The sequence below is a fragment of the Tripterygium wilfordii genome, chromosome 11 (genome assembly GCF_013401445.1).
Source record: "Tripterygium wilfordii isolate XIE 37 chromosome 11, ASM1340144v1, whole genome shotgun sequence".
Lineage (NCBI taxonomy): Eukaryota > Viridiplantae > Streptophyta > Magnoliopsida > Celastrales > Celastraceae > Tripterygium > Tripterygium wilfordii.
In genome coordinates, this window is record NC_052242.1 from 12,668,657 (window position 1) to 12,676,891 (window position 8,235).

Consider the following 8,235-nt stretch of genomic DNA (forward strand, 5'->3'; position numbering starts at 1 on the left):
AAATATTATAATAACTATATTCAACTACCCCAGAAGATTGAGTCTTCCTTGACCTATTTTCCTGCTTGAATGATAATTGAAGATCTGGAAAGTGAAAAATTAAGAATTGATATTTCGAGATGATTTGATTCCTAGAAATTAATAGTCACTATTGTGGACCGCGTTGTTGTCATCTTTGCATAAAAGCATGGATCTTGCCCCCCCCCCCCCCTCCCTCGCTATTTTTTCCTAATATTTATGATGAGATAGTCCAATTTGCAAAGTCTTTGTCGATGTACCATGGTGTACAGTGTACTGTACCGTCTACAGTTTACTTATCAGATATGAATGACCTGACAGCAACATCTTGCATTTCTTAATAAGCTTTGGTTATCGACTTCTAAACCAAAATCTTGGCCACCGTAATCAATATTGTGCCCGTTTGATAGAGCAGTTGTGTTGATTTTCAACGCTAACGGTTAAGCTGTGAAAAAAAAATCGAGCTTAAAGATGTGAAATAAGTTGTGAGGTGTTTGGTAAAGCTTTTAATTGTTGTTAGCGGTTAAGTTGGGTAAAATATATTTTGTTTGTATTTTTTCATTGTAATTTTTTTAGTTCAATAAAAAATTAATTATAAATTATAAATTAAATAATAAATAATGATTATTAATTTATAAATATATTTTATTAAGTAAAAATTATAATTACTTTAGTTCAATATTTAAATAAATTTATAATATAATATATACGGTATATATAAATGAAAGAAAATATCAAATTAAAAATATATATTATTAATATATATTATAATTATAAAACTAATTTATTAAGTCTAAATATACCTTAGGTGTGATGAATAATAATGTTTATTATTCAAGTGGGTCCTAATATGTATTTTTTATTAAAAAACTTGAAAAAGCTGACTTAAAAATATGTGAGACCTACATATAATTTTTTTTTTTTAAATGTGAGGGCGGTATCTCCAAAATGGAGCTTGTGATTTGATGGTGGTATCGCCCGCAAAATGGGACGGTACCGCCCTCAAATTTTAGGTGACCGCTTCACCAAACACAGCAATTGTTATTGTTCTTTGGATGATTTGCCTCTTGGGTTACGTTTAGTTTCTTTGTAGTAATACGACATAACTTATCTTTGTTGTCATGCTTAAGCAGTATTTGTCATAACATAACGTTGTAAATCGAACCTTTGCAGTCGCAGATAACATAGATAATAGTGTTAAATAATGCCTCATATTAGAAGTATTACTTAATACTTAAAAAACTTTAGGAAAGGGGAAGTTGTGTGAAAGGACAGTGTAGCATACCGATACGATATTATTGATGTAGGTTAGTTATTTTTATATGTGGGTATAGTTATAGTTTCGGGTGTCTGGATAGTTGGCATATAGGGGTTAAAACCCTAACCGAATGTACTATTGAAATTCTTATATTGAAAACAGCCGTAGACCCCATGGACCTAGGCAAATTGCCGAACCACGTAAATTCTGTGTTGTTCTTCTCTTCTATCTTATTTTTTTGATTGCTTCTTGATATTGTTCTATTATATGTGATTGTTTGCGGATGACCTGTTTTGCAACAAATAGAGCAAAATAGATAGAGTAATCAAAAGCATAGACAAAAAAGAAGAATACGAGATTTACGTGGTTTGACAAGAGTATCCAAGTCCACAGAGTCTATGACTATTTTTATTATGAGAAATTCAATGTGTACAATTGAGTTAGAGTTTCCCCTTTATAATAGATTATCTGGGTATTCAAGAATATAATTATACCCTCATACTCAATGGTACGCTTCGCCCCCCTTTGGCGCAACTTTCCTTTTTCTAAAGCTTTCATGTGTAAAGTAATTCTTCTAATATGAACAACTTTATTTAACACACAGCAACTATTAGTTCCAAACCTCAAATGAAATTGAAAGTTGTCTGTTCAAAACAGAAGAACATCAACTCTGTTATGGCTTGTCTTGCAAGACAACTTCAAGCAATCTGCAGCATAAGCACAAATAGACTACCAGTTTGATTTCAACTTGTTTATGAAAACGGAAACACTACAAGTTCATAATTTTGATGTTCATAATTGTTCATAGTTCAGGTGGCATGAGGAGAAGTGTGAGGGATTATTTTGTATTAAATGATCCCCCACACTTCTCTTCATGCCACCTAGATTATGGATAATTATGGACACATCATTTTGGTTATGAAAATTTCAATAAAGGGTAAAAATAAACAAATTAAAAGCAAAACATGATTACATGAATATATGAGTAGTATTAGTATCCAATTCAAGCTAATAAGTAAATTATAAGTACTATAAATAATAATGAGGGCTTCTTAGGTGCGAAATTTGACAATTTATTTAAGATGTGAGATCTATCTAACATCATTCAAGAGCGGACCCCATCTTGTGTGGGGATCGTATTTATACCAAATGAATGGTGTCAGATGGATCAGAGTGAGGATCGCTCACCTGAAAATTTTTCTATAAATAATATATATAAATACTTTATTCAAGCTAAAAAGTAAATTATAAGTAATATATAAGTAATAAAAACTATGGATACGGGGTGGGTTGTATTTCGACAAACTCGTCCCCACACACGTTACCTATTATTTTCATACAAAAATACATGTACCCGTCCATGAATGGGGCATACATACCTAATTTGGGTGGGTCATGGGAGTACCCGTCCAGTACAAGTATTTTTAACATCCCTAATTGAACCCATGTAAAGTAATTGGACAATGGACAAAAGTGTGCTAGCTGTTTCTTGCCAGAGTATTTTGCTTGTCTCACAACAATTTGACTTCAAAATAACTTTAACTTCCCTCTCAAATCACTTGGCTCCAGCAAATGTATCTAGAATATTTGATGAAAAAAAGTGGTGAAGACGCCAATTTTAATGCCTGTTTGATTATTAAAACTGTGGGTCCACACTAATTTCTAAAAAAAATAAAAGTCATAATGATGTTTGGTACAGTGAACCGCAAAGCGGATCCGTTAACGATTCCACTTTGGTTTTGTGCCAAACAACACAGCGGGAATTGCGGATCTATTAACATCTTAGAAGCTCGGGAAAGGAGCTTGTCCGGAAAGGAGCTTGGGGATGACGGCTAACAACATTTTTTCCCTTATTTTTTAATTATGGGACCCACGTATAATAATACTTCTGTTTTTTTTAGAAATTAATGTGAGCCACAGTTTCATTAATATATATTAAATACTGTTATTTAGTTTAAAATACTGTTATTTTAACTTATATTTTGTAATATATATTTAATATATACTGCTAGTTTCATAATAAATATTTAATATACTATTTGTTTAACTTATATTTTGTTGTTATAATTAATATTATAATAAAAGCTCACATATAGATATTTAAGTAATGATAAAAAATTTAATATAATTTTTAAAGTTGATATTTATAATTTATGCTTAAAGTTAATTTATTAGATTAAATTCTATATAATACTTTCGAAACACTACATATCCATAATTTTGGTGTCCATAATTCTCCATAATCTAGGTGGCATGAGGAATGCCACCTAGATTATAAATGGTCCCCCACTCTTCTCCTCATGCCACCTAGATTATGGACACTAAAATTATAGATACATATTATTTTGGTAATACTTTTAGTCAACAATTTTTCCATTAATGTCAACTATTAATTCACAAAATACCTCATAGTATATTTAACAGCTTTAACTCAATTTTTTCCCCACAACTATATTAATCAATCTAACCACCCTATTAAACGGATCCTTTAATGTTTGATTAAAGAAGGCCACAAGTTCCAGACTTTGGAAGGCCAATCCTAATCAAATCAAGGGAAGTTGGAATATGAAGGCAACTTACATAGAATTTGATGGGCTTACCCTACTACCTACCTATAATCCTTAATTGTCTAAGATGCCTTAGAGACTTCGAAAAGAAAGAGACACTAGAACTCCAGAAGCAAGTGTAAGGGAGGCCGGCGGCTATTGGAAATTGCATGGAGACTTTTTGGGAGTTGAGGAAATAAGAAGGGCACACGTAAGACAAAGCAAGAAGACAAATTAAAAGAAGAAATAATTGTAAAGAAACCCAAAGATAATCAGTGAGAGAAACCAGTAAAAGACAAATCAGGAAAAGTCAAATTTGTGTACAATTCAGGAGTCCTTGATTTCAGCTGGGAAGTTTAAGAACGTGTGGAACCCGGCTACTGAAAAAAAGAAGGATTTTAAAGGAAACCACCTTCGAATGGTAGTACGAAAAGAGTCATTATTTCTAGTTTTTTCTTGTGTTCATTGTTTCATGGATTCTTATAAAATTTAGAGTCTGTTTGGAAAATCTTTTATTTTTTGGTTTCCAAAAATTGATTTAGAGTAAGGATTTTGAAAACATATTTAAGAAATTAATTTGTGATAAAAATTCATTTGGAATGACAAGCCTCCTACTACTACTGATAGGAACCGACATCGTTATCACTCCAGGCTTTTGAATTGAACATGTTCCTACTACGATTTTGAAAACGTCTGCATCGTCCTAGCAAGAAGGGGAGAGAGAATGAAAGTAATATAGTCAATGTAAAGTGAGGGTTAAAAAAGGAAAATGATTGCAAGTTGTCTCCAAATTGCCCAATATTGAACCATTTCAGAATGGGTATTTTATTATCATGAAATGGTCATCAGCTTTTTCATTAGCGTCAGTTTTTGTTCATCAAACATCTCACAAAATATTACACAGTTTTAAGATCAAATTTTTTTCACATATTTTCTGCTAGCATTGAAAATCAAATATTCTACTATACCAAATGAACCCCTTATCTAATATAATGAACCTGAATATTTATTGTCCGTGGACGTAGACTTTTGCTGAACAATGTAAATTTATTGTGTTCTCTACATTTTCGTGAGAAAATTTTGAAGAAACTAATGGAGCCTTATTTTGATGATTGGTGCCCTATGCTCCGATTATTCTCGTCTTATTAAGGAATAATTTCATAATTATCCTTCCTGATAAATATCAAGTGCTCAAATCTCACTCAGCAATAACTTTATTTTCTAAGCACATCTACTCCCGACTCCTCCCAACAATGGCTTTTCTTCTTTCAATTTCCAGAACTTCTATCATCACAATCCTTGCGCTTTCATTTTTTTCTCTACTTTTTATGTTTTGAGGATCCTGAAGAGCAAATCCAAGAACAACAATACTCCACCAAAAGCTGGCGGAGCATGACCAGTGATAGGCCACCTCCACCTCCACCTCCTAAGTGGACCACAACCGGCTCACAGAACCTTGGGTCTCATGGCAGACAGGTGCGGCCCAATCTTCACAATCAATTTGGGTGTCCATCGTGCTCTTGTGGTATGTAACTCTGAGATTGCAAAAGAATGTCTGATGACCCATGACAAAGCGTTCGCAAGTCGTCCAAAGACTCTTGCCATGGAGATCTTAGGCTACAACCAGACCATGATCGGTTTCAGCCCATACGGCCCATATTGGCGCCAAATGCGCAAGATGGCCACACTGGAGCTTCTCTCAACCCATCGGCTCGAGATGCGCAAGAACGTACGACAATCGGAAGTTCAGACTTCCATAAAAGAGTTGTACCTATTATGGGCCGACAACAGAAGTACCCGTTCAAACCAAGTTTTATTTGACATGAAGAGATGGTTCGGAGATGTTACCTTAAACGTGTTTTTTAGGATAATTGCGGGGAAGAGATATAGCGGCGATGGCCAAGAGAGTGGGGGATGGAAACTAGTACTAAGGGAGTTCTTTGAGTTGTCTGGGAAATTTGTTGTGTCCGATGCACTACCGGATGGCAAAAAAAACCGACCCTAGCACTATTCATAGGGTAACCAGTCCATTTAAAACCCGAAAACCGATCTTATAGCGTTTGGAAACGGTTTTGGTTTTGATTTTCAAACCCGTTATGGTTTAGGGTTGGGTTTAGGATACCGAACCATTTAATTAAAAAAGTAAATTATAGTAATAACATTATATATCATCTATATAAAGGTATACTACTAGGATGCTAAATTTTAGCATGATCAAACATATTAAATAAAATAAAATAATATAATTATATAGATATTACATTCAAACTATAACAATATAATAAGTCATATTATTTAAAATTTTTTTTGAATTATACATTTATAGAAAAATAAAAATATTAAAGGTTAGATGGTGAACGGGTACCCGATGGTAAACGGTTATGGAACGGTTCCGATTTTGGAAATTTAAATGGTTTTTTAGAAGGTTTTGTAACGGTTTTGGTATTAAATAACTTAAATGGAAACAGTTTTGATATTCACTAATTGGAAAGGTACCCGACCCGTTGCCATCCGTTTCTGAGGTGGTTGGATTTGGGAGGTGACGAGAAGGCCATGAAAAGGATAGCAAAAGAACTTGACTATGTTTTTGAAGAATGATTGGAAGAGCACAAGAAGAAGAGATCGAGTGGTGAAAGAGTTGATCAGAAAGATTTCATGGACGTTATGCTCTCTGTTCTTGATGATGAAAATGATCTTCCAGCTGGTCATAGCGCTCATACCACAATCAAATCCACATGCCTGGTACGTAAGTTCCACATCAAAAAAATGGCATTAATATGGTTGAGTAGCAGGTGGATGAGTTCAAGTTTTGTTAGGACTCCTATCTTTATTATGTAGATCTCACCTTCTTCATCTCACGTGAATTTACAGGAAGGTGAATCCTATCTCTATTCTTTTTTGAAGTGAAGTTGGTCTCGTTTTGGGACTATTTTCATTGAGGCCATGTTCGATATTATACCGAGAGGGCATCTCGTCACCCTAAGATGCTCGCTCATGGGTTATTGTGCCTTAGGCTGAATCCTTGGATACCTTCTCCTCGGTTCTACCTTGGGCTGTGACCGAGCATACTTATTGGCTTATGAGGGCCCGACTTTGTATGTCATGTGACAAGATATGAATGGAGGTTATTATGATAATATCAATCAATTTTTTTTAAAATTTTTCTTGGATATTATTGCAGGGTCTCATCTTGGCAGCTTCGGACACAACTTTGGTTACCTTAACATGGGCGTGATCACTAATACTCAACAACTGTGATGTCCTATACAAGGCTCAGCAAGAATTAGAATCCCACATCAGGAGAGAAAAGCCAGTGAATGAATCAGACACCAAATCTTTAGTCTACATTGAAGCCATTAGAAAGGAAACATTTTGAATGTACCCTATTGTACCACTCTTAATACCCCGTGAGTCCATCGAGGATTGCACCGTAGTAGGTTACCATATCCCAGCAGGAACTCAGCTTATTTTGGATGCATGGAAGATTCATCATGATCCACTGGTGTGGGAGGACCCTCACGAGTTTAGGCCAGAGAGATTTCTTACAACCCACAAGGATGTTGATGTTAAGGGACATAATTTTGAGTTGTTACCGTTTGGGAGTGGTAGAAGAATGTGTCCGGGAGTGTCGTTTGCTTTTCAAGTGTTGCGACTTACACTTGCTAATATGCTTTATGGGTTTGATTTTGAAACCCCAAATGATGAACCTGTTGATATGACCGAGAGCAACGGATTGACAATTCTTAAAGAAACACCACTTGAAGTCCTTGTTACTCCACGCCTCCAAGGTCATCTTTATTTGGATGATTCGAGTAGTAGCACCTAACTAAATACTGCAAATAATGCTCGTTTTATTCTCAGAAATAAAGAAATAAGTAAGAATTAAAAAAATAAAGAAATATGTGAGAATTAAACTTAAATATTAAATTGTCATCTTCTTTAGGAGTAGAGACTGAGTACTTGTTTAATTTGTTGTGCCTGTACAGTAGTTCCTAGCATAATTTGTATAATTTTTCGCCTAGTCTGAATGATTGTTTTGTTGTTGTGTCTGTACTTTTGTCAGTTCCTAGCATAAGATACTGAATGACAATCAACTATGTTTGCGAATTATGATTTAGCTGGGCTCTCACTGATCACTTTCTCCATCCTGGCGACAAGTACGGTCCACTATTTTTGTCCCCTTTTTACTTTTGCTAAGTTAGTTGCCCGTAACAGGGGTATCAAAGCTGGTTGATCTTGTGGATACTTGTAGCAAAACCAATGTTGAGACCTCCCACACTATCCACCAGTCACAAACACCAAACCCATCTAATGCCAACACTTCCCAAGCTCTATCCTGCCATACTTGCAACCTCAAATTATATTTTTCCATATCATTGGTGATGACCCAACTGGGTGGATATATAGAGTTAA

General features: G+C 34.7%; 1 pseudogene; it reads left to right on the forward strand.

Moving 5' to 3' along the window:
* The first annotated feature begins 2,739 nt into the window (after positions 1–2,739).
* LOC120008822 lies at positions 2,740–7,769 on the forward strand (annotated as a pseudogene).
* The last annotated feature ends 466 nt before the right edge of the window (positions 7,770–8,235 follow it).